Source organism: Acanthaster planci, linkage group LG18 (genome assembly GCF_054643075.1).
Source record: "Acanthaster planci isolate LZ-2023a linkage group LG18, COTS_SCS, whole genome shotgun sequence".
In the NCBI taxonomy this organism is placed as follows: Eukaryota; Metazoa; Echinodermata; class Asteroidea; order Valvatida; family Acanthasteridae; genus Acanthaster; species Acanthaster planci.
Window position 1 is genome coordinate 7,478,307 of NC_141794.1, and position 27,564 is coordinate 7,505,870.

Below are 27,564 nucleotides of genomic sequence, written 5' to 3' on the forward strand. Positions count from 1 at the left end.
GAGGTCAGCTCCGATCAAAAAAGGCTTCGTACATGCGATTCTGAAAAATAAAAAATTGGCCACATCTTGCAATCGTGGTGTCATCTGAAAGGGAACACGCTCCACTTTCGATTGATGCACCCCTCATATCTCTATGTGCTTTACTTTCCAAAATAACCGCAAAAGGAGGAAAAGGTTTGTGTGCAACTGCTTGACTTATTGCGTAAATCTGCCATTTTCTCCATTACCCGAGGTCAGCACCGCTCAAAGAAGGCTCCGTATATGCGATTCTGAAAAAAAAAAATTTCCAGTTCTTGCAATCGTGGTGTCATCTCAAAGGGAACATGCTCCTCTTTCGATTGATGCACCTCTCATATCTCTATGTGCTTTACTTTCCAAAATAACCGCAAAAGGAGGAAAAGGTTTGTGTGCAACTGCTTGACTTATTGCGTAAATCTGCCATTTTCTCCATTACCCGAGGTCAGCTACTCTCAAAAAAGGCTTCGTACATGCGATTCTGAAAAATCAAAAATTGGCCAGATCTTGCAATCGTGGTGTCATCTGAAAGGGAACATGCTCCACTTTCGATTGATGCACCTCTCATATCTCTATGTGCTTTATATTCGGAATTAACCGCAAAAGCAGGCGAACGTTTGTGTGCAACTGCTTGACTTTTTTGCGTCAATCTGCCATTTTCTCCATTACCCGAAGTTAGCTATGCTCAAAAAAGGCTTTGTACATGCGATTCTGAAAAATCAAAAATTGTCCAGATCTTGTAATCGTGGTGTCATCTTAAAGGGACGATGCTCCTCTTCCCATTCAGGCAAGTTTCGTATCCCTATGTGCTTTACTTTCGGAATTAACCACAAAAGCAGGCGAACGTTTGTTTGCAACTGCTTGACTTTTTTGCGTAAATCTGCCATTTTCTCCATTACCCGAGGTCAGCTACTCTCAAAAAAGGCTTCGTACATGCGATTCTGAAAAATCTAAAATTGGCCAGATCTTGCAATCGTGGTGTCATCTGAAAGGGAACATGCTCCACTTTCGATTGATGCACCCCTCATATCTCTATGTGCTTTACTTTCAAAAATAACCGCAAAAGGAGGAAAACGTTTGTGTGCAACTGCTTGACTTATTGCCTAAATCTGCCATTTTCTCCATTACCCGAGGTCAGCACCGCTCAAAGAAGGCTCCGTATATTCGATTCTGAAAAAACAAAAAGTTTTCCAGTTCTTGCAATCGTGGTGTCATCTCAAAGGGAACATGCTCTTCTTTCGATTGATGCACCTCTCATATCTCTATGTGCTTTACTTTCGGAAATAACCTCAAAAGGAGGCAAACGTTTGTGTGCAACTGCTTGACTTATTGCGTAAATCTGCCATTTTCTCCATTACCCGAAGTCAGCACCGCTCAAAGAAGGCTCCGTATATGCGAATCTGAAAAAAACAAACATTTCTCCAGTTCTTGCAATCGTTTTGTCATCTGGAAGGGAACATGCTCCTCTTTCGATTGATGCCCCTCTCATATCTCTATGTGCTTTACTTTCCAAAATAACCGCAAAAGCAGGCGAAATTTGTGTGCAACTGCTTGACTTATTGCGTAAATCTGCCATTTTCTCCATTACCCGAGGTTAGCTATGCTCAAAAAAGGCTTCGTACATGCAATTCTGAAAAATCAAAAATTGGCCAGATCTTGCAATCGTGGTGTCATCTGAAAGGGAACACGCTCCACTTTCGATTGATGCACCCCTCATATCTCTATGTGCTTTACTTTTAAAAATAACCGCAAAAGGAGGAAAAGGTTTGTGTGCAACTGCTTGACTTATTGCGCAAATCTGCCATTTTCTACATTACCCGAGGTCAGCACCGCTCAAAGAAGGCTCCGTATATGCGATTCTGAAAAAACAAAAATTTTTCCAGTTCTTGCAATCGTGGTGTCATCTGGAAGGGAACATGCTCCTCTTTCGATTGATGCACCTCTCATATCTCTATGTGCTTTACTTTCGGAATTAACCGCAAAAGCAGGCGAACGTTTGTGTGCAACTGCTTGACTTTTTTGCGTAAATCTGCCATTTTCTCCATTACCCGAGGTCAGCTCCGATCAAAAAAGGCTTCGTACATGCGATTCTGAAAAATAAAAAATTGGCCACATCTTGCAATCGTGGTGTCATCTGAAAGGGAACACGCTCCACTTTCGATTGATGCACCCCTCATATCTCTATGTGCTTTACTTTCCAAAATAACCGCAAAAGGAGGAAAACGTTTGTGTGCAACTGCTTGACTTATTGCGTAAATCTGCCATTTTCTCCATTACCCGAGGTTAGCTATGCTCAAAAAAGGCTTCGTACATGCAATTCTGAAAAATCAAAAATTGGCCAGATCTTGCAATCGTGGTGTCATCTGAAAGGGAACACGCTCCACTTTCGATTGATACACCCCTCATATCTCTATGTGCTTTACTTTTAAAAATAACCGCAAAAGGAGGAAAAGGTTTGTGTGCAACTGCTTGACTTATTGCGCAAATCTGCCATTTTCTCCATTACCCGAGGTCAGCACCGCTCAAAGAAGGCTCCGTATATGCGATTCTGAAAAAACAAAAATTTTTCCAGTTCTTGCAATCGTGGTGTCATCTGGAAGGGAACATGCTCCTCTTTCGATTGATGCACCTCTCATATCTCTATGTGCTTTACTTTCGGAATTAACCGCAAAAGCAGGCGAACGTTTGTGTGCAACTGCTTGACTTATTGCGTAAATCTGCCATTTTCTCCATTACCCGAGGTCAGCTCCGCTCAAAAAAGGCTTCGTACATGCGATTCTGAAAAAATAAAATTGGCCAGATCTTGCAATCGTGGTGTCATCTGAAAGGGAACATGCTCCACTTTCGATTGATGCACCCCTCATATCTCTATGTGCTTTACTTTCCAAAATAACCGCAAAAGGAGGAAAAGGTTTGTGTGCAACTGCTTGACTTATTGCGTAAATCTGCCATTTTCTCCATTACCCGAGGTCAGCACCGCTCAAAGAAGGCTCCGTATATGCGATTCTGAAAAAACAAAAATTTTTCCAGTTCTTGCAAACGTGGTATCATCTGAAAGCGAACATGCTCCTCTCTCGATTGATGCACCTCTCATATCTCTATGTGCTTTACTTTCCCAAATAACCGCAAAAGGAGGAAAAGGTTTGTGTGCAACTGCTTGACTTATTGCGTAAATCTGCCATTTTCTCCATTACCCGAGGTCAGCTACTCTCAAAAAAGGCTTCGTACATGCGATTCTGAAAAATCAAAAATTGGCCAGATCTTGCAATCGTGGTGTCATCTGAAAGGGAACATGCTCCACTTTCGATTGATGCACCTCTCATATCTCTATGTGCTTTATATTCGGAATTAACCGCAAAAGCAGGCGAACGTTTGTGTGCAACTGCTTGACTTTTTTGCGTAATTCTGCCATTTTCTCCATTACCCAAAGTTAGCTATGCTCAAAAAAGGCTTTGTACATGCGATTCTGAAAAATCAAAAATTGTCCAGATCTTGCAATCGTGGTGTCATTTTAAAGGGACGATGCTCCTCTTCCCATTCATGCAAGTTTCGTATCCCTATGTGCTTTACTTTCGGAATTAACCGCAAAAGCAGGCGAACGTTTGTGTGCAACTGCTTGACTTATTGCGTAAATCTGCTATTTTCTCCATTACCCGAGGTTAGCTATGCTCAAAAAAGGCTTCGTACATGCGATTCTGAAAAATCGAAAATATGCCAGATCTTGCAATCGTGGTGTCATCTGAAAGGGAAAATGCTCCACTTTCGATTGATTCACCTCTCATATCTCTATGTGCTTTACATTCGGAATTAACCGCAAAAGCAGGCGAACGTTTGTTTGCAACTGCTTGACTTTTTTGCGTAAATCTGCCATTTTCTCCATTACCCGAGGTCAGCTCCGCTCAAAAAAGGCTTCGTACATGCGATTCTGAAAAATCAAAAATTGGCCAGATCTTGCAATCGTGGTGTCATCTGAAAGGGAACATGCTCCACTTTCGATTGATGCACCTCTCATATCTCTATGTGCTTTACTTTCGGAAATAACCTCAAAAGGAAGCGAACGTTTGTGTGCAACTGCTTGACTTATTGCGTAAATCTGCCATTTTCTCCATTACCCGAGGTCAGCACCGCTCAAAGAAGGCTCCGTATATGCCAATCTGAAAAATCAAAAATTTTTCCAGTTCTTCCAATCGTGGTGTCATCTGAAAGAGAACACGCTCCACTTTCGATTGATGCACCCCTCATATATCTATGTGCTTTATTTTCCAAAATAACCGCAAAAGGAGGAAAAGGTTTGTGTGCAACTGCTTGACATTTTTGCGTCAATCTGCCATTTTCTCCATTACCCCAGGTAAGCTCCGCTCAAAAAAGGCTTCGTACATGCAATTCTGAAAAATCGAAAATTGGCCATATCTTGCAATCGTGGTGTCATCTGGAAGGGAACATGCTCCTCTTTCGATTGATGCACCTCTAATATCTCTATGTACTGTACTTTCGGAAATAACCGCAAAAGGAGGCTAACGTTTGTGTGCAACTACTTGACTTTTTTGCGTCAATCTGCCATTTTCTCCATTACCCGAGGTCAGCTCCGCTCAAAGAAGGCTTCGTACATGCGATTCTGCATAATCGAAAATTGGCCAGATCTTGCAATCGTGGTGTCATCTGAAAGGGAACATGCTCCACTTTTGATTGATGCACCCCTCATATCTCTATGTGCTTTACATTCGGAATCAACCGCAAAAGGAGGAAAATGTTTGCGCGCAACTGCTTGACTTATTGCGTAAATCTGCTATTTTCTCCATTACCCGAGGTTAGCTATGCTCAAAAAAGGCTTCGTACATGCGATTCTGAAAAATCGAAAATTGGCCAGATCTTGCAATCGTGGTGTCATCTGGAAGGGAACATGCTCCTCTTTCGATTGATGCACCTCTCATATCTCTATGTGCTTTACTTTCGGAAATAACCGCAAAAGGAGGCGAACGTTTGTGTGCAACTGCTTGACTTTTTTGCGTCAATCTGCCATTTTCTCCATTACCCGAGGTCAGCTCCTCTCAAAGAAGGCTTCGTACATGCGATTCTGAAAAATCGAAAATTGGCAAGATCTTGCAATCGTGGTGTCATCTGAAAGGGAACATGCTCCTCTTTCGATTGATGCACCTCTCATATTTTTATGTGCTTTACATTCGGAATTCACCGCAAAAGCAGGCGAACGTTTGTGTGCAACTGCTTGACTTTGTTGCGTAAATCTGCCATTTTCTCCATTACCCGAGTCAGCTCCGCTCAAAAAAGGCTTCGTACATGCGATTCTGAAAAATTAAAAATTGGCCATATCTTGCAATCGTGGTGTCATCTGAAAGGGAACACGCTTCTCTTTCGAATGATGCACCTCTCATATCTCTATGTGCTTTACTTTCGGAAATAACCGCAAAAGGAGGCGAACGTTTCTGTGCAACTGCTTGACTTTTTTGCGTCAATCTGCCATTTTCTCCATTACCCGAGGTCAGCTATGCTCAAGAAAGGCTTCGTACATGCGATTCTGAAAAATCAAAAATTGGCCAGATCTTGGAATCGTGGTGTCATCTGAAAGAGAACATGCCCCACTTTCGATTGATGCACCTCTCATATCTGTATGTGCTTTACTTTCGGCAATAACCTCAAAAGGAAGCGAACGTTTGTGTGCAACTGCTTGACTTATTGCGTAAATCTGCCATTTTCTCCATTACCCGAGGTCAGCACCGCTCAAAGAAGGCTCCGTATATGCCAATCTGAAAAATCAAAAATCTTTCCAGTTCTTCCAATCGTGGTGTCATCTGAAAGGGAACACGCTCCACTTTCGATTGATGCACCCTTCATATATCTATGTGCTTTATTTTCCAAAATAACCGCAAAAGGAGATAAAGGTTTGTGTGCAACTGCTTGACTTTTTTGCGTCAATCTGCCATTTTCTCCATTACCCGAGGTCAGCTCCGCTCAAAAAAGGCTTCGTACATGCGATTCTGAAAAATCGAAAATTGGCCATATCTTGCAATCGTGGTGTCATCTGGAAGGGAACATGCTCCTCTTTCGATTGATGCACCTCTAATATCTCTATGTACTTTACTTTCGGAAATAACCGCAAAAGGAGGCGAACGTTTGTATGCAACTACTTGACTTTTTTGCGGCAATCTGCCATTTTCTCCATTACCCGAGGTCAGCTCCGCTCAAAGAAGGCTTCGTACATGCGATTCTGCATAATCGAAAATTGGCCAGATCTTGCAATCGTAGTGTAATCTGAAAGGGAACACGCTTCTCTTTCGATTGATGCACCCCTCATATCTCTATGTGCTTTACTTTCGGAAATAACCGCAAAAGGAGGCGAACGTTTGTGTGCAACTGCTTGACTTTTTTGCGTAAATCTGCCATTTTCTCCATTACCCGAGGTCAGCTATGCTCAAGAAAGGCTTCGTACATGCGATTCTGAAAAATCAAAAAATGGCCAGATCTTGCAATCGTGGTGTCATCTGAAAGGGAACATGCTCCACTTTCGATTGATGCACCTGTCATATCTCTATGTGCTTTACATTCGGAATTAACCGCAAAAGCAGGCGAACGTTTGTGTGCAACTGCTTGACTTTTTTGCGTCAATCTGCCATTTTCTCCATTGCCCGAGGTCGGCTCCGCTCAAAGAAGGCTTCGTACATGCGATTCTGCAAAATCGAAAATTTGCCAGATCTTGCAATCGTGGTGTCATCTGAAAGGGAACATGCTCCACTTTTGATTGATGCACCTCTCATATCTCTATGTGCTTTACATTCGGAATTAACCGCAAAAGGAGGGAAAGGTTTGTGCGCAACTGCTTGACTTATTGCGTAAATCTGCTATTTTCTCCATTACCCGAGGTTAGCTATGCTCAAAAAAGGCTTCGTACATGCGATTCTGAAAAATCGAAAATTGGGGAGATCTTGCAATCGTGGTGTCATCTGGAAGGGAACATGCTCCTCTTTCGATTGATGCACCTCTCATATCTCTATGTGCTTTACTTTCGGAAATAACCGCAAAAGCAGGCGAACGTTTGTGTGCAACTGCTTGACTTTTTTGCGTCAATCTGCCATTTTCTCCATTACCCGAGGTCAGCTCCTCTCAAAGAAGGCTTCGTACATGCGATTCTGAAAAATCGAAAATTGGCCAGATCTTGCAATCGTGGTGTCATCTGAAAGGGAACATACTCCTCTTCCGATTGATGCACCTCTCATATTTTTATGTGCTTTACATTCGGAATTCACCGCAAAAGCAGGCGAACGTTTGTGTGCAACTGCTTGACTTTGTTGCGTAAATCTGCCATTTTCTCCATTACCCGAGGTCAGCTCCGCTCAAAAAAGGCTTCGTACATGCGATTCTGAAAAATTAAAAATTGGCCAGATCTTGCAATCGTGGTGTCATCTGAAAGGGAACACGCTTCTCTTTCGAATGATGCACCTCTCATATCTCTATGTGCTTTACTTTCCAAAATAACCGCAAAAGGAGGCGAACGTTTGTGTGCAACTGCTTGACTTTTTTGCGTAAATCTGCCATTTTCTCCATTACCTGGGGTCAGCTATGCTCAAGAAAGGCTTCGTACATGCGATTCTGAAAAATCAAAAATTGGCCAGATCTTGGAATCGTGGTGTCATCTGAAAGGGAACACGCTCCACTTTCGATTGATGCACCTCTCATATCTCTATGTGCTTTATATTCGGAATTACTCGCAAAAGCAGGCGAACGTTTGTGTGGAACTGCTTGACTTTTTTGCGTCAATCTGCCATTTTCTCCATTACCCGAGGTCAGCTCCGCTCAAAGAAGGCTTCGTACATGCGATTCTGCAAAATCGAAAATTGGCCAGATCTTGCAATCGTGGTGTTATCTGAAAGAGAACATGCCCCACTTTCGATTGATGCACCCCTCATATCTCTATGTGCTTTACTTTCCAAAATAACCGCAAAAGCAGGAAAAGGTTTGTGTGCAACTGCTTGACTTATTGCGTAAATCTGCCATTTTCTACATTACCCGAGGTCAGCACCGCTCAAAGAAGGCTCCGTATATGCGATTCTGAAAAAACAAAAATTTTTCCAGTTCTTGCAATCGTGGTGTCATCTGAAAGGGAACATGCTCCTCTTTCGATTGATGCACCTCTCATATCTCTATGTGCTTTACTTTCCAAAATAACCGCAAAAGGAGGAAAAGGTTTGTGTGCAACTGCTTGACTTATTGCGCAAATCTGCCATTTTCTACATTACCCGAGGTCAGCACCGCTGAAAGAAGGCTCCGTATATGCGATTCTGAAAAAACAAAAATTTTTCCAGTTCTTGCAATCGTGGTATCATCTGAAAGGGAACATGCTCCTCTTCCCATTCATGCAAGTTTCGTATCCCTATGTTTTTTACTTTCGGAATTAACCGCAAAAGCAGACGAACGTTTGTTTGCAACTGCTTGGCTTTTTTGCGTAAATCTGCCAATTTCTCCATTACCCGAGGTCAGCTACTCTCAAAAAAGGCTTCGTACATGCGATTCTGAAAACTCGAAAATTGGCCAGATCTTGCAATCGTGGTGTCATCTGAAAGAAAACGTGCTCCACTTTCGATTGATTCACCTCTCATATCTCTATGTGCTTTACTTTCAAAAATAACCGCAAAAGGAGGAAAAGGTTTTTGTGCAACTGCTTGACTTATTGCGCAAATCTGCCATTTTCTCCGTTACCCGAGGTCAGCGCCGCTCAAAGAAGGCTCCGTATATGCGATTCTGAAAAAACAAAAATTTTTCCAGTTCTTGCAATCGTGGTGTCATCTGGAAGGGAACATGCTCCTCTTCCCATTCATGCAAGTTTCGTATCCCTATGTTTTTTACTTTTGGAATTAACCGCAAAAGCAGACGAACGTTTGTTTGCAACTGCTTGACTTTTTTGCGTAAATCTGCCAATTTCTCCATTACCCGAGGTCAGCTACTCTCAAAAAAGGCTTCGTGCATGCGATTCTGAAAAATCAAAAATTGGCCAGATCTTGCAATCGTGGTGTCATCTGAAAGAGAACATGCCCCACTTTCGATTGATGCACCCCTCATATCTCTATGTGCTTTACTTTCCAAAATAACCGCAAAAGGAGGCAAACGTTTGTGTGCAACTGCTTGACTTATTGCATAAATCTGCCATTTTCTCCATTACCCGAGGTCAGCTCCGCTCAAAAAAGGCTTTGTACATGCGATTCTGAAAAATCAAAAATTGTCCAGATCTTGCAATCGTGGTGTCATCTGAAAGGGAACATGCTCCTCTTTCGATTGATGCATCTCTCATATCTCTATGTGCTTTACATTCGGAATTAACCGCAAAAGCAGGCGAAGTTTGTGTGCAACTGCTTGACTTTTTTGCGTAAATCTGCCATTTTCTCCATTACCCGAGGTCAGCTCCGCTCAAAAAAGGCTTCGTACATGCAATTCTGAAAAATCGAAAATTGGCCAGATCTTGCAATCGTGGTGTCATCTGAAAGGGAACACGCTCCACTTTCGATTGATGCAACCCTCATATCTCTATGTGCTTTACTTTCCAAAATAACCGCAAAAGGAGGAAAAGGTTTGTGTGCAACTGCTTGACTTATTGCGTAAATCTGCCATTTTCTCCATTACCCGAGGTCAGCACCGCTGAAAGAAGGCTCCGTATATGCGATTCTGAAAAAACAAAAATTTTTCCAGTTCTTGCAATCGTGGTATCATCTGAAAGGGAACATGCTCCTCTTCCCATTCATGCAAGTTTCGTATCCCTATGTTTTTTACTTTCGGAATTAACCGCAAAAGCAGACGAACGTTTGTTTGCAACTGCTTGGCTTTTTTTGCGTAAATCTGCCAATTTCTCCATTACCCGAGGTCAGCTACTCTCAAAAAAGGCTTCGTACATGCGATTCTGAAAACTCGAAAATTGGCCAGATCTTGCAATCGTGGTGTCATCTAAAAGAAAACGTGCTCCACTTTCGATTGATTCACCTCTCATATCTCTATGTGCTTTACATTCGGAATTAACCGCAAAGCAGGCGAACGTTTGTTTGCAACTGCTTGACTTTTTTGCGTAAATCTGCCATTTTCTCCATTACCCGAGGTCAGCACCGCTCATAGAAGGCTCCGTATATGCGAATCTGAAAAATCAAAAATTTTTCCAGTTCTTGCAATCGTGGTGTCATCTGGAAGGGAACATGCTCCTCTTCCCATTCATGCAAGTTTCGTATCCCTATGTTTTTTACTTTCGGAATTAACCGCAAAAGCAGACGAACGTTTGTTTGCAACTGCTTGACTTTTTTGCGTAAATCTGCCAATTTCTCCATTACCCGAGGTCAGCTACTCTCAAAAAAGGCTTCGTACATGCGATTCTGAAAAATCAAAAATTGGCCAGATCTTGCAATCGTGGTGTCATCTGAAAGAGAACATGCCCCACTTTCGATTGATGCACCTCTCATATCTCTATGTGCTTTACTTTCGGAAATAACCTCAAAAGGAGGCGAACGTTTGTGTGCAACTGCTTGACTTATTGCGTAAATCTGCCATTTTCTCCATTACCCGAGGTCAGCTCCGCTCAAAAAAGGCTTCGTACATGCGATTCTGAAAAATCAAAAATTGTCCAGATCTTGCAATCGTGGTGTCATCTGAAAGGGAACACGCTTCTCTTTCGATTGATGCATCTCTCATATCTCTATGTGCTTTACATTCGGAATTAACCGCAAAAGCAGGCGAAGTTTTTGTGCAACTGCTTGACTTTTTTCCGTAAATCTGCCATTTTCTCCATTACCCGAGGTCCGCTCCGCTCAAAAAAGGCTTCGTACATGCAATTCTGAAAAATCGAAAATTCGCCAGGTCTTGCAATCGTGGTGTCATCTGAAAGGGAACACGCTCCACTTTCGATTGATGCAACCCTCATATCTCTATGTGCTTTACCTTCCAAAATAACCGCAAAAGGAGGAAAAAGTTTGTGTGCAACTGCTTGACTTATTGCGTAAATCTGCCATTTTCTCCATTACCCGAGGTTAGCTATGCTCAAAAAAGGCTTCGTACATGCAATTCTGAAAAATCAAAAATTGGCCAGATCTTGCAATCGTGGTGTCATCTGAAAGGGAACACGCTCCACTTTCGATTGATGCACCCCTCATATCTCTATGTGCTTTACTTTTAAAAATAACCGCAAAAGGAGGAAAAGGTTTGTGTGCAACTGCTTGACTTATTGCGCAAATCTGCCATTTTCTACATTACCCGAGGTCAGCACCGCTCAAAGAAGGCTCCGTATATGCGATTCTGAAAAAACAAAAATTGGCCAGATCTTGCAATCGTGGTGTCATCTTAAAGAGAACATGCCCCACTTTCGATTGATGCACCCCTCATATCTCTATGTGCTTTACTTTCCAAAATAACCGCAAAAGGAGGAAAACGTTTGTGTGCAACTGCTTGACTTATTGCGTAAATCTGCCATTTTCTCCATTACCCGAGGTCAGCTCCGCTCAAAAAAGGCTTCGTACATGCGATTCTGAAAAATTAAAAATTGGCCAGATCTTGCAATCGTGGTGTCATCTGAAAAGGAACACGCTTCTCTTTCGAATGATGCACCTCTCATATCTCTTTGTGCTTTACTTTCCAAAATAACCGCAAAAGGAGGCGAACGTTTGTGTGCAACTGCTTGACTTTTTTGCGTAAATCTGCCATTTTCTCCATTACCCGGGGTCAGCTATGCTCAAGAAAGGCTTCGTACATGCGATTCTGAAAAATCAAAAATTGGCCAGATCTTGGAATCGTGGTGTCATCTGAAAGGGAACACGCTCCACTTTTGATTGATGCACCTCTCATATCTCTATGTGCTTTATATTCGGAATTACTCGCAAAAGCAGGCGAACGTTTGTGTGCAACTGCTTGACTTTTTTGCGTAAATCTGCCATTTTCTCCATTACCCGGGGTCAGCTGTGCTCAAGAAAGGCTTCGTACATGCGATTCTGAAAAATCAAAAATTGGCCAGATCTTGGAATCGTGGTGTCATCTGAAAGGGAACATGCTCCACTTTCGATTGATGCACCTCTCATATCTCTATGTGCTTTACATTCGGAATTAACCGCAAAAGCAGGCGAACGTTTGTGTGCAACTGCTTGACTATTTTGCGTAAATCTGCCATTTTTTCCATTACCCGAGGTAAGCTCCGCTCAAAAAAGGCTTCGTACATGCGATTCTGAAAAATCAAAAATTGGCCACATCTTGCAATCGTGGTGTCATCTGAAAGGGAACACGCTCCACTTTCGATTGATGCACCCCTCATATCTCTATGTGCTTTACTTTCCAAAATAACCGCAAAAGGAGGAAAAGGTTTGTGTGCAACTGCTTGACTTATTGCGTAAATCTGCCATTTTCTCCATTACCCGAGGTCAGCACCGCTCAAAGAAGGCTCCGTATATTCGATTCTGAAAAAACAAAAAGTTTTCCAGTTCTTGCAATCGTGGTGTCATCTCAAAGGGAACATGCTCTTCTTTCGATTGATGCACCTCTCATATCTCTATGTGCTTTACTTTCCAAAATAACCGCAAAAGGAGGAAAAAGTTTGTGTGCAACTGCTTGACTTATTGCGTAAATCTGCCATTTTCTCCATTACCCGAGGTCAGCTACTCTCAAAAAAGGCTTCGTACATGCGATTCTGAAAAATCAAAAATTGGCCAGATCTTGCAATCGTGGTGTCATCTGAAAGGGAACATGCTCCACTTTCGATTGATGCACCTCTCATATCTCTATGTGCTTTACATTCGGAATTAACCGCAAAAGCAGGCGAACGTTTGTGTGCAACTGCTTGACTTTTTTGCGTAAATCTGCCATTTTCTCCATTACCCGAAGTTAGCTATGCTCAAAAAAGGCTTTGTACATGCGATTCTGAAAAATCAAAAATTGTCCAGATCTTGTAATCGTGGTGTCATCTTAAAGGGACGATGCTCCTCTTCCCATTCAGGCAAGTTTCGTATCCCTATGTGCTTTACTTTCGGAATTAACCACAAAAGCAGGCGAACGTTTGTTTGCAACTGCTTGACTTTTTTGCGTAAATCTGCCATTTTCTCCATTACCCGAGGTCAGCTACTCTCAAAAAAGGCTTCGTACATGCGATTCTGAAAAATCTAAAATTGGCCAGATCTTGCAATCGTGGTGTCATCTGAAAGGGAACATGCTCCACTTTCGATTGATGCACCCCTCATATCTCTATGTGCTTTACTTTCAAAAATAACCGCAAAAGGAGGAAAACGTTTGTGTGCAACTGCTTGACTTATTGCCTAAATCTGCCATTTTCTCCATTACCCGAGGTCAGCACCGCTCAAAGAAGGCTCCGTATATTCGATTCTGAAAAAACAAAAAGTTTTCCAGTTCTTGCAATCGTGGTGTCATCTCAAAGGGAACATGCTCTTCTTTCGATTGATGCACCTCTCATATCTCTATGTGCTTTACTTTCGGAAATAACCTCAAAAGGAGGCAAACGTTTGTGTGCAACTGCTTGACTTATTGCGTAAATCTGCCATTTTCTCCATTACCCGAAGTCAGCACCGCTCAAAGAAGGCTCCGTATATGCGAATCTGAAAAAAACAAACATTTCTCCAGTTCTTGCAATCGTTTTGTCATCTGGAAGGGAACATGCTCCTCTTTCGATTGATGCCCCTCTCATATCTCTATGTGCTTTACTTTCGGAATTAACCGCAAAAGCAGGCGAAGTTTGTGTGCAACTGCTTGACTTATTGCGTAAATCTGCCATTTTCTCCATTACCCGAGGTTAGCTATGCTCAAAAAAGGCTTCGTACATGCAATTCTGAAAAATCAAAAATTGGCCAGATCTTGCAATCGTGGTGTCATCTGAAAGGGAACACGCTCCACTTTCGATTGATGCACCCCTCATATCTCTATGTGCTTTACTTTTAAAAATAACCGCAAAAGGAGGAAAAGGTTTGTGTGCAACTGCTTGACTTATTGCGCAAATCTGCCATTTTCTACATTACCCGAGGTCAGCACCGCTCAAAGAAGGCTCCGTATATGCGATTCTGAAAAAACAAAAATTTTTCCAGTTCTTGCAATCGTGGTGTCATCTGGAAGGGAACATGCTCCTCTTTCGATTGATGCACCTCTCATATCTCTATGTGCTTTACTTTCGGAATTAACCGCAAAAGCAGGCGAAGGTTTGTGTGCAACTGCTTGACTTTTTTGCGTAAATCTGCCATTTTCTCCATTACCCGAGGTCAGCTCCGATCAAAAAAGGCTTCGTACATGCGATTCTGAAAAATAAAAAATTGGCCACATCTTGCAATCGTGGTGTCATCTGAAAGGGAACACGCTCCACTTTCGATTGATGCACCCCTCATATCTCTATGTGCTTTACTTTCCAAAATAACCGCAAAAGGAGGAAAACGTTTGTGTGCAACTGCTTGACTTATTGCGTAAATCTGCCATTTTCTCCATTACCCGAGGTTAGCTATGCTCAAAAAAGGCTTCGTACATGCAATTCTGAAAAATCAAAAATTGGCCAGATCTTGCAATCGTGGTGTCATCTGAAAGGGAACACGCTCCACTTTCGATTGATGCACCCCTCATATCTCTATGTGCTTTACTTTTAAAAATAACCGCAAAAGGAGGAAAAGGTTTGTGTGCAACTGCTTGACTTATTGCGCAAATCTGCCATTTTCTCCATTACCCGAGGTCAGCACCGCTCAAAGAAGGCTCCGTATATGCGATTCTGAAAAAACAAAAATTTTTCCAGTTCTTGCAATCGTGGTGTCATCTGGAAGGGAACATGCTCCTCTTTCGATTGATGCACCTCTCATATCTCTATGTGCTTTACTTTCGGAATTAACCGCAAAAGCAGGCGAACGTTTGTGTGCAACTGCTTGACTTATTGCGTAAATCTGCCATTTTCTCCATTACCCGAGGTCAGCTCCGATCAAAAAAGGCTTCGTACATGCGATTCTGAAAAATAAAAAATTGGCCACATCTTGCAATCGTGGTGTCATCTGAAAGGGAACATGCTCCACTTTCGATTGATGCACCCCTCATATCTCTATGTGCTTTACTTTCCAAAATAACCGCAAAAGGAGGAAAAGGTTTGTGTGCAACTGCTTGACTTATTGCGTAAATCTGCTATTTTCTCCATTACCCGAGGTCAGCACCGCTCAAAGAAGGCTCCGTATATGCGATTCTGAAAAAACAAAAATTTTTCCAGTTCTTGCAAACGTGGTATCATCTGAAAGCGAACATGCTCCTCTCTCGATTGATGCACCTCTCATATCTCTATGTGCTTTACTTTCCCAAATAACCGCAAAAGGAGGAAAAGGTTTGTGTGCAAGTGCTTGACTTATTGCGTAAATCTGCCATTTTCTCCATTACCCGAGGTCAGCTACTCTCAAAAAAGGCTTCGTACATGCGATTCTGAAAAATCAAAAATTGGCCAGATCTTGCAATCGTGGTGTCATCTGAAAGGGAACATGCTCCACTTTCGATTGATGCACCTCTCATATCTCTATGTGCTTTATATTCGGAATTAACCGCAAAAGCAGGCGAACGTTTGTGTGCAACTGCTTGACTTTTTTGCGTCAATCTGCCATTTTCTCCATTACCCGAAGTTAGCTATGCTAAAAAAGGCTTTGTACATGCGATTCTGAAAAATCAAAAATTGTCCGGATCTTGTAATCGTGGTGTCATCTTAAAGGGACGATGCTCCTCTTCCCATTCAGGCAAGTTTCGTATCCCTATGTGCTTTACTTTCGGAATTAACCACAAAAGCAGGCGAACGTTTGTTTGCAACTGCTTGACTTTTTTGCGTAAATCTGCCATTTTCTCCATTACCCGAGGTCAGCTACTCTCAAAAAAGGCTTCGTACATGCGATTCTGAAAAATCAAAAATTGGCCAGATCTTGCAATCGTGGTGTCATCTGAAAGGGAACACGCTCCACTTTCGATTGATGCACCCCTCATATCTCTATGTGCTTTACTTTCCAAAATAACCGCAAAAGGAGGAAAAAGTTTGTGTGCAACTGCTTGACTTATTGCGTAAATCTGCCATTTTCTCCATTACCCGAAGTTAGCTATGCTCAAAAAAGGCTTTGTACATGCGATTCTGAAAAATCAAAAATTGTCCAGATCTTGCAATCGTGGTGTCATCTGAAAGGGAACACGCTCCACTTTCGATTGATGCACCCCTCATATCTCTATGTGCTTTACTTTCCAAAATAACCGCAAAAGGAGGAAAAGGTTTGTGTGCAACTGCTTGACTTATTGCGCAAATCTGCCATTTTCTCCATTACCCGAGGTCAGCACCGCTCAAAGAAGGCTCCGTATATGCGATTCTGAAAAAACAAAAATTTTTCCAGTTCTTGCAATCGTGGTGTCATCTGGAAGGGAACATGCTCCTCTTTCGATTGATGCACCTCTCATATCTCTATGTGCTTTACTTTCGGAATTAACCGCAAAAGCAGGCGAACGTTTGTGTGCAACTGCTTGACTTATTGCGTAAATCTGCCATTTTCTCCATTACCCGAGGTCAGCTCCGCTCAAAAAAGGCTTCGTACATGCGATTCTGAAAAATCAAAAATTGGCCAGATCTTGCAATCGTGGTGTCATCTGAAAGGGAACATGCTCCACTTTCGATTGATGCACCCCTCATATCTCTATGTGCTTTACTTTCCAAAATAACCGCAAAAGGAGGAAAAGGTTTGTGTGCAACTGCTTGACTTATTGCGTAAATCTGCTATTTTCTCCATTACCCGAGGTCAGCACCGCTCAAAGAAGGCTCCGTATATGCGATTCTGAAAAAACAAAAATTTTTCCAGTTCTTGCAAACGTGGTATCATCTGAAAGCGAACATGCTCCTCTCTCGATTGATGCACCTCTCATATCTCTATGTGCTTTACTTTCCCAAATAACCGCAAAAGGAGGAAAAGGTTTGTGTGCAACTGCTTGACTTATTGCGCAAATCTGCCATTTTCTCCATTACCCGAGGTCAGCACCGCTCAAAGAAGGCTCCGTATATGCGATTCTGAAAAAACAAAAATTTTTCCAGTTCTTGCAATCGTGGTGTCATCTGGAAGGGAACATGCTCCTCTTTCGATTGATGCACCTCTCATATCTCTATGTGCTTTACTTTCGGAATTAACCGCAAAAGCAGGCGAACGTTTGTGTGCAACTGCTTGACTTTTTTGCGTAAATCTGCCATTTTCTCCATTACCCGAGGTCAGCTCCGCTCAAAAAAGGCTTCGTACATGCGATTCTGAAAAATCAAAAATTGGCCACATCTTGCAATCGTGGTGTCATCTGAAAGGGAACACGCTCCACTTTCGATTGATGCACCCCTCATATCTCTATGTGCTTTACTTTCCAAAATAACCGCAAAAGGAGGAAAAAGTTTGTGTGCAACTGCTTGACTTATTGCGTAAATCTGCCATTTTCTCCATTACCCGAAGTTAGCTATGCTCAAAAAAGGCTTTGTACATGCGATTCTGAAAAATCAAAAATTGGCCAGATCTTGCAATCGTGGTGTCATCTGAAAGGGAACACGCTCCACTTTCGATTGATACACCCCTCATATCTCTATGTGCTTTACTTTTAAAAATAACCGCAAAAGGAGGAAAAGGTTTGTGTGCAACTGCTTGACTTATTGCGCAAATCTGCCATTTTCTCCATTACCCGAGGTCAGCACCGCTCAAAGAAGGCTCCGTATATGCGATTCTGAAAAAACAAAAATTTTTCCAGTTCTTGCAATCGTGGTGTCATCTGGAAGGGAACATGCTCCTCTTTCGATTGATGCACCTCTCATATCTCTATGTGCTTTACTTTCGGAATTAACCGCAAAAGCAGGCGAACGTTTGTGTGCAACTGCTTGACTTATTGCGTAAATCTGCCATTTTCTCCATTACCCGAGGTCAGCTCCGATCAAAAAAGGCTTCGTACATGCGATTCTGAAAAATAAAAAATTGGCCACATCTTGCAATCGTGGTGTCATCTGAAAGGGAACATGCTCCACTTTCGATTGATGCACCCCTCATATCTCTATGTGCTTTACTTTCCAAAATAACCGCAAAAGGAGGAAAAGGTTTGTGTGCAACTGCTTGACTTATTGCGTAAATCTGCTATTTTCTCCATTACCCGAGGTCAGCACCGCTCAAAGAAGGCTCCGTATATGCGATTCTGAAAAAACAAAAATTTTTCCAGTTCTTGCAAACGTGGTATCATCTGAAAGCGAACATGCTCCTCTCTCGATTGATGCACCTCTCATATCTCTATGTGCTTTACTTTCCCAAATAACCGCAAAAGGAGGAAAAGGTTTGTGTGCAAGTGCTTGACTTATTGCGTAAATCTGCCATTTTCTCCATTACCCGAGGTCAGCTACTCTCAAAAAAGGCTTCGTACATGCGATTCTGAAAAATCAAAAATTGGCCAGATCTTGCAATCGTGGTGTCATCTGAAAGGGAACATGCTCCACTTTCGATTGATGCACCTCTCATATCTCTATGTGCTTTATATTCGGAATTAACCGCAAAAGCAGGCGAACGTTTGTGTGCAACTGCTTGACTTTTTTGCGTCAATCTGCCATTTTCTCCATTACCCGAAGTTAGCTATGCTCAAAAAAGGCTTTGTACATGCGATTCTGAAAAATCAAAAATTGTCCAGATCTTGTAATCGTGGTGTCATCTTAAAGGGACGATGCTCCTCTTCCCATTCAGGCAAGTTTCGTATCCCTATGTGCTTTACTTTCGGAATTAACCACAAAAGCAGGCGAACGTTTGTTTGCAACTGCTTGACTTTTTTGCGTAAATCTGCCATTTTCTCCATTACCCGAGGTCAGCTACTCTCAAAAAAGGCTTCGTACATGCGATTCTGAAAAATCTAAAATTGGCCAGATCTTGCAATCGTGGTGTCATCTGAAAGGGAACATGCTCCACTTTCGATTGATGCACCCCTCATATCTCTATGTGCTTTACTTTCAAAAATAACCGCAAAAGGAGGAAAACGTTTGTGTGCAACTGCTTGACTTATTGCCTAAATCTGCCATTTTCTCCATTACCCGAGGTCAGCACCGCTCAAAGAAGGCTCCGTATATTCGATTCTGAAAAAACAAAAAGTTTTCCAGTTCTTGCAATCGTGGTGTCATCTCAAAGGGAACATGCTCTTCTTTCGATTGATGCACCTCTCATATCTCTATGTGCTTTACTTTCGGAAATAACCTCAAAAGGAGGCAAACGTTTGTGTGCAACTGCTTGACTTATTGCGTAAATCTGCCATTTTCTCCATTACCCGAAGTCAGCACCGCTCAAAGAAGGCTCCGTATATGCGAATCTGAAAAAAACAAACATTTCTCCAGTTCTTGCAATCGTTTTGTCATCTGGAAGGGAACATGCTCCTCTTTCGATTGATGCCCCTCTCATATCTCTATGTGCTTTACTTTCCAAAATAACCGCAAAAGCAGGCGAAATTTGTGTGCAACTGCTTGACTTATTGCGTAAATCTGCCATTTTCTCCATTACCCGAGGTTAGCTATGCTCAAAAAAGGCTTCGTACATGCAATTCTGAAAAATCAAAAATTGGCCAGATCTTGCAATCGTGGTGTCATCTGAAAGGGAACACGCTCCACTTTCGATTGATGCACCCCTCATATCTCTATGTGCTTTACTTTTAAAAATAACCGCAAAAGGAGGAAAAGGTTTGTGTGCAACTGCTTGACTTATTGCGCAAATCTGCCATTTTCTACATTACCCGAGGTCAGCACCGCTCAAAGAAGGCTCCGTATATGCGATTCTGAAAAAACAAAAATTTTTCCAGTTCTTGCAATCGTGGTGTCATCTGGAAGGGAACATGCTCCTCTTTCGATTGATGCACCTCTCATATCTCTATGTGCTTTACTTTCGGAATTAACCGCAAAAGCAGGCGAACGTTTGTGTGCAACTGCTTGACTTTTTTGCGTAAATCTGCCATTTTCTCCATTACCCGAGGTCAGCTCCGATCAAAAAAGGCTTCGTACATGCGATTCTGAAAAATAAAAAATTGGCCACATCTTGCAATCGTGGTGTCATCTGAAAGGGAACACGCTCCACTTTCGATTGATGCACCCCTCATATCTCTATGTGCTTTACTTTCCAAAATAACCGCAAAAGGAGGAAAAGGTTTGTGTGCAACTGCTTGACTTATTGCGTAAATCTGCCATTTTCTCCATTACCCGAGGTCAGCACCGCTCAAAGAAGGCTCCGTATATGCGATTCTGAAAAAACAAAAATTTTTCCAGTTCTTGCAAACGTGGTATCATCTGAAAGGGAACATGCTCCTCTCTCGATTGATGCACCTCTCATATCTCTATGTGCTTTACTTTCGGAAATAACCGCAAAAGGAGGAAAAGGTTTGTGTGCAACTGCTTGACTTATTGCGTAAATCTGCCATTTTCTCCATTACACGAGGTCAGCACCGCTCATAGAAAGCTCCGTATATGCCAATCTCAAAAATCAAAAATTTTTCCAGTTCTTGCAATCGTGGTGTCATCTGGAAGAGAACATGCTCCTCTTCCCATTCATGCAAGTTTCGTATCCCTATGTTTTTTACTTTCGGAATTAACCGCAAAAGCAGACGAACGTTTGTTTGCAACTGCTTGGCTTTTTTTGCGTAAATCTGCCAATTTCTCCATTACCCGAGGTCAGCTACTCTCAAAAAAGGCTTCGTACATGCGATTCTGAAAACTCGAAAATTGGCCAGATCTTGCAATCGTGGTGTCATCTAAAAGAAAACGTGCTCCACTTTCGATTGATGCACCTCTCATATCTCTATGTGCTTTACATTCGGAATTAACCGCAAAGCAGGCGAACGTTTGTTTGCAACTGCTTGACTTTTTTGCGTAAATCTGCTATTTTCTCCATTACCCGAGGTCAGCACCGCTCATAGAAGGCTGCGTATATGCGAATCTGAAAAATCAAAAATTTTTCCAGTTCTTGCAATCGTGGTGTCATCTGGAAGGGAACATGCTCCTCTTCCCATTCATGCAAGTTTCGTATCCCTATGTTTTTTACTTTCGGAATTAACCGCAAAAGCAGACGAACGTTTGTTTGCAACTGCTTGACTTTTTTGCGTAAATCTGCCAATTTCTCCATTACCCGAGGTCAGCTACTCTCAAAAAAGGCTTCGTGCATGCGATTCTGAAAAATCAAAAATTGGCCAGATCTTGCAATCGTGGTGTCATCTGAAAGAGAACATGCCCCACTTTCGATTGATGCACCCCTCATATCTCTATGTGCTTTACTTTCGGAAATAACCTCAAAAGGAGGCGAACGTTTGTGTGCAACTGCTTGACTTATTGCGTAAATCTGCCATTTTCTCCATTACCCGAGGTCAGCTCCGCTCAAAAAAGGCTTCGTACATGCGATTCTGAAAAAACAAAAATTTTTCCAGTTCTTGCAATCGTGGTGTCATGTGGAAGGGAACATGCTCCTCTTTCGATTGATGCATCTCTCATATCTCTATGTGCTTTACATTCGGAATTAACCGCAAAAGCAGGCGAAGTTTTTGTGCAACTGCTTGACTTTTTTCCGTAAATCTGCCATTTTCTCCATTACCCGAGGTCAGCTCCGCTCAAAAAAGGCTTCGTACATGCAATTCTGAAAAATCGAAAATTGGCCAGATCTTGCAATCGTGGTGTCATCTGAAAGGGAACACGCTCCACTTTCGATTGATGCAACCCTCATATCTCTATGTGCTTTACCTTCCAAAATAACCGCAAAAGGAGGAAAAAGTTTGTGTGCAACTGCTTGACTTATTGCGTAAATCTGCCATTTTCTCCATTACCCGAAGTTAGCTATGCTCAAAAAAGGCTTTGTACATGCGATTCTGAAAAATCAAAAATTGGCCAGATCTTGCAATCGTGGTGTCATCTGAAAGGGAACACGCTCCACTTTCGATTGATGCACCCCTCATATCTCTATGTGCTTTACTTTCCAAAATAACCGCAAAAGGAGGAAAAGGTTTGTGTGCAACTGCTTGACTTATTGCGTAAATCTGCCATTTTCTCCATTACCCGAGGTCAGCACCGCTCAAAGAAGGCTCCGTATATGCGAATCTGAAAAAAACAAAAATTTTTTTCAGTTCTTGCAATCGTGGTGTCATCTGGAAGGGAACATGCTCCTCTTTCGATTGATGCCCCTCTCATATCTCTATGTGCTTTACTTTCGGAATTAACCGCAAAAGCAGGCGAACGTTTGTGTGCAACTGCTTGACTTTTTTGCGTAAATCTGCCATTTTCTCCATTACCCGAGGTCAGCTCCGATCAAAAAAGGCTTCGTACATGCGATTCTGAAAAATCAAAAATTGGCCACATCTTGCAATCGTGGTGTCATCTGAAAGGGAACACGCTCCACTTTCGATTGATGCACCCCTCATATCTCTATGTGCTTTACTTTCCAAAATAACCGCAAAAGGAGGAAAACGTTTGTGTGCAACTGCTTGACTTATTGCGTAAATCTGCCATTTTCTCCATTACCCGAGGTTAGCTATGCTCAAAAAAGGCTTCGTACATGCAATTCTGAAAAATCAAAAATTGGCCAGATCTTGCAATCGTGGTGTCATCTGAAAGGGAACACGCTCCACTTTCGATTGATGCACCCCTCATATCTCTATGTGCTTTACTTTTAAAAATAACCGCAAAAGGAGGAAAAGGTTTGTGTGCAACTGCTTGACTTATTGCGCAAATCTGCCATTTTCTACATTACCCGAGGTCAGCACCGCTCAAAGAAGGCTCCGTATATGCGATTCTGAAAAAACAAAAATTTTTCCAGTTCTTGCAAACGTGGTATCATCTGAAAGCGAACATGCTCCTCTCTCGATTGATGCACCTCTCATATCTCTATGTGCTTTACTTTCCCAAATAACCGCAAAAGGAGGAAAAGGTTTGTGTGCAAGTGCTTGACTTTTTTGCGTCAATCTGCCATTTTCTCCATTACCCGAGGTCAGCTCCGCTCAAAAAAGGCTTCGTACATGCGATTCTGAAAACTCGAAAATTGGCCAGATCTTGCAATAGTTGTGTTATCTGAAAGGGAACATTTTCCACTTTTGATTGATGCACCTCTCATATCTCTATGTGCTTTACTTTCCAAAATAACCGCAAAAGGAGGAAAAAGTTTGTGTGCAACTGCTTGACTTATTGCGTAAATCTGCCATTTTCTCCATTACCCGAAGTTAGCTATGCTCAAAAAAGGCTTTGTACATGCGATTCTGAAAAATCAAAAATTGTCCAGATCTTGTAATCGTGGTGTCATCTTAAAGGGACGATGCTCCTCTTCCCATTCAGGCAAGTTTCGTATCCCTATGTGCTTTACTTTCGGAATTAACCACAAAAGCAGGCGAACGTTTGTTTGCAACTGCTTGACTTTTTTGCGTAAATCTGCCATTTTCTCCATTACCCGAGGTCAGCTACTCTCAAAAAAGGCTTCGTACATGCGATTCTGAAAAATCTAAAATTGGCCAGATCTTGCAATCGTGGTGTCATCTGAAAGGGAACATGCTCCACTTTCGATTGATGCACCCCTCATATCTCTATGTGCTTTACTTTCAAAAATAACCGCAAAAGGAGGAAAACGTTTGTGTGCAACTGCTTGACTTATTGCCTAAATCTGCCATTTTCTCCATTACCCGAGGTCAGCACCGCTCAAAGAAGGCTCCGTATATTCGATTCTGAAAAAACAAAAAGTTTTCCAGTTCTTGCAATCGTGGTGTCATCTCAAAGGGAACATGCTCTTCTTTCGATTGATGCACCTCTCATATCTCTATGTGCTTTACTTTCGGAAATAACCTCAAAAGGAGGCAAACGTTTGTGTGCAACTGCTTGACTTATTGCGTAAATCTGCCATTTTCTCCATTACCCGAAGTCAGCACCGCTCAAAGAAGGCTCCGTATATGCGAATCTGAAAAAAACAAACATTTCTCCAGTTCTTGCAATCGTTTTGTCATCTGGAAGGGAACATGCTCCTCTTTCGATTGATGCCCCTCTCATATCTCTATGTGCTTTACTTTCCAAAATAACCGCAAAAGCAGGCGAAATTTGTGTGCAACTGCTTGACTTATTGCGTAAATCTGCCATTTTCTCCATTACCCGAGGTTAGCTATGCTCAAAAAAGGCTTTGTACATGCAATTCTGAAAATCAAAAATTGGCCCAGATCTTGCAATCGTGGTGTCATCTGAAAGGGAACACGCTCCACTTTCGATTGATGCACCCCTCATATCTCTATGTGCTTTACTTTTAAAAATAACCGCAAAAGGAGGAAAAGGTTTGTGTGCAACTGCTTGACTTATTGCGCAAATCTGCCATTTTCTACATTACCCGAGGTCAGCACCGCTCAAAGAAGGCTCCGTATATGCGATTCTGAAAAAACAAAAATTTTTCCAGTTCTTGCAATCGTGGTGTCATGTGGAAGGGAACATGCTCCTCTTTCGATTGATGCACCTCTCATATCTCTATGTGCTTTACTTTCGGAATTAACCGCAAAAGCAGGCGAAGGTTTGTGTGCAACTGCTTGACTTTTTTGCGTAAATCTGCCATTTTCTCCATTACCCGAGGTCAGCTCCGCTCAAAAAAGGCTTCGTACATGCGATTCTGAAAAATAAAAAATTGGCCACATCTTGCAATCGTGGTGTCATCTGAAAGGGAACACGCTCCACTTTCGATTGATGCACCCCTCATATCTCTATGTGCTTTACTTTCCAAAATAACCGCAAAAGGAGGAAAAAGTTTGTGTGCAACTGCTTGACTTATTGCGTAAATCTGCCATTTTCTCCATTACCCGAAGTTAGCTATGCTCAAAAAAGGCTTTGTACATGCGATTCTAAAAAATCTAAAATTGGCCAGATCTTGCAATCGTGGTGTCATCTGAAAGGGAACATGCTCCACTTTCGATTGATGCACTCCTCATATCTCTATGTGCTTTACTTTCGAAAATAACCGCAAAAGCAGGAAAAGGTTTGTGTGCAACTGCTTGACTTATTGCGCAAATCTGCCATTTTCTCCATTACCCGAGGTCAGCACCGCTCAAAGAAGGCTCCGTATATGCGATTCTGAAAAAACAAAAATTTTTCCAGTTCTTGCAATCGTGGTGTCATCTGAAAGGGAACATGCTCCTCTTTCGATTGATGCACCTCTCATATCTCTATGTGCTTTACTTTCGGAAATAACCGCAAAAGGAGGCGAACGTTTGTGTGCAACTGCTTGACTTATTGCCTAAATCTGCCATTTTCTCCATTACCAGAGGTCAGCTCCGCTCAAAAAAGGCTTCGTACATGCGATTCTGAAAAATCTAAAATTGGCCAGATCTTGCAATCGTGGTGTCATCTGAAAGGGAACACGCTCCACTTTCGATTGATGCACCCCTCATATCTCTATGTGCTTTACTTTCCAAAATAACCGCAAAAGGAGGAAAAGGTTTGTGTGCAACTGCTTGACTTATTGCGTAAATCTGCCATTTTCTCCATTACCCGAGGTCAGCACCGCTCAAAGAAGGCTCCGTATATGCGATTCTGAAAAAACAAAAATTTTTCCAGTTCTTGCAAACGTGGTATCATCTGAAAGCGAACATGCTCCTCTCTCGATTGATGCACCTCTCATATCTCTATGTGCTTTACTTTCCCAAATAACCGCAAAAGGAGGAAAAGGTTTGTGTGCAAGTGCTTGACTTATTGCGTAAATCTGCCATTTTCTCCATTACCCGAGGTCAGCTACTCTCAAAAAAGGCTTCGTACATGCGATTCTGAAAAATCAAAAATTGGCCAGATCTTGCAATCGTGGTGTCATCTGAAAGGGAACATGCTCCACTTTCGATTGATGCACCTCTCATATCTCTATGTGCTTTATATTCGGAATTAACCGCAAAAGCAGGCGAACGTTTGTGTGCAACTGCTTGACTTTTTTGCGTCAATCTGCCATTTTCTCCATTACCCGAAGTTAGCTATGCTAAAAAAGGCTTTGTACATGCGATTCTGAAAAATCAAAAATTGTCCAGATCTTGTAATCGTGGTGTCATCTTAAAGGGACGATGCTCCTCTTCCCATTCAGGCAAGTTTCGTATCCCTATGTGCTTTACTTTCGGAATTAACCACAAAAGCAGGCGAACGTTTGTTTGCAACTGCTTGACTTTTTTGCGTAAATCTGCCATTTTCTCCATTACCCGAGGTCAGCTACTCTCAAAAAAGGCTTCGTACATGCGATTCTGAAAAATCTAAAATTGGCCAGATCTTGCAATCGTGGTGTCATCTGAAAGGGAACATGCTCCACTTTCGATTGATGAACCCCTCATATCTCTATGTGCTTTGCTTTCAAAAATAACCGCAAAAGGAGGAAAACGTTTGTGTGCAACAGATTGACTTATTGCGTAAATCTGCCATTTTCTCCATTACCCGAGGTCAGCACCGCTCAAAGAAGGCTCCGTATATGCGATTCTGAAAAAAAAAAAAATTTTCAAGTTCTTGCAATCGTGGTGTCATCTCAAAGGGAATATGCTCCTCTTTTGATTGATGCACCTCTCATATCTCTATGTGCTTTACTTTCGAAAATAACCGCAAAAGGAAGCAAAGGTTTGTTTGCAACTGCTTGACTTATTGCGTAAATCTGCCATTTTCTCCATTACCCGAGGTTAGCTCCGCTCAAAGAAGGCTTTGTACATGCGATTCTGAAAAAAACAAAACATTTCTCCAGTTCTTGCAATCGTTTTGTCATCTGGAAGGGAACATGCCTCCTCTTTCGATTGATGCCCCTCTCATATCTCTAAGTGCTTTACATTCCAAAAATAACCGCAAAAGCAGGCGATATTTGTGTGCAACTGCTTGACTTATTGCGTAAATCTGCCATTTTCTCCATTACCCGAGGTCAGCTACTCTCAAAAAAGGCTTCGTACATGCGATTCTGAAAAATCAAAAATTGGCCAGATCTTGCAATCGTGGTGTCATCTGAAAGGGAACACGCTCCACTTTCGATTGATACACCCCTCATATCTCTATGTGCTTTACTTTTAAAAATAAAACCGCAAAAGGAGGAAAAGGTTTGTGTGCAACTGCTTGACTTATTGCGCAAATCTGCCATTTTCTACATTAACCCGAGGTCAGCACCGCTCAAGAAGGCTCCGTATATGCGATTCTGAAAAAACAAAAATTTTTCCAGTTCTTGCAATCGTGGTGTCATGTGGAAGGGAACATGCTCCTCTTTCGATTGATGCACCCTCTCATATCTCAATGTGCTTTACTTTCGGAATTAACCGCAAAAGCAGGCGAACGTTTGTGTGCAACTGCTTGACTTTTTTGCGTAAATCTGCCATTTTCTCCATTACCCGAGGTCAGCTCCGATCAAAAAAGGCTTCGTACATGCAATTCTGAAAAAATAAAAAATTGGCCACATCTTGCAATCGTGGTGTCATCTGAAAGGCAACACGCTCCACTTTCCATTGATGCACCCCTCATATCTCTATGTGCTTTACTTTCCAAAAATAACCGCAAAAGGGAGGAAAAGGTTTGTGTGCAACTGCTTGACTTATTGCGTAAATCTGCCATTTTCTCCA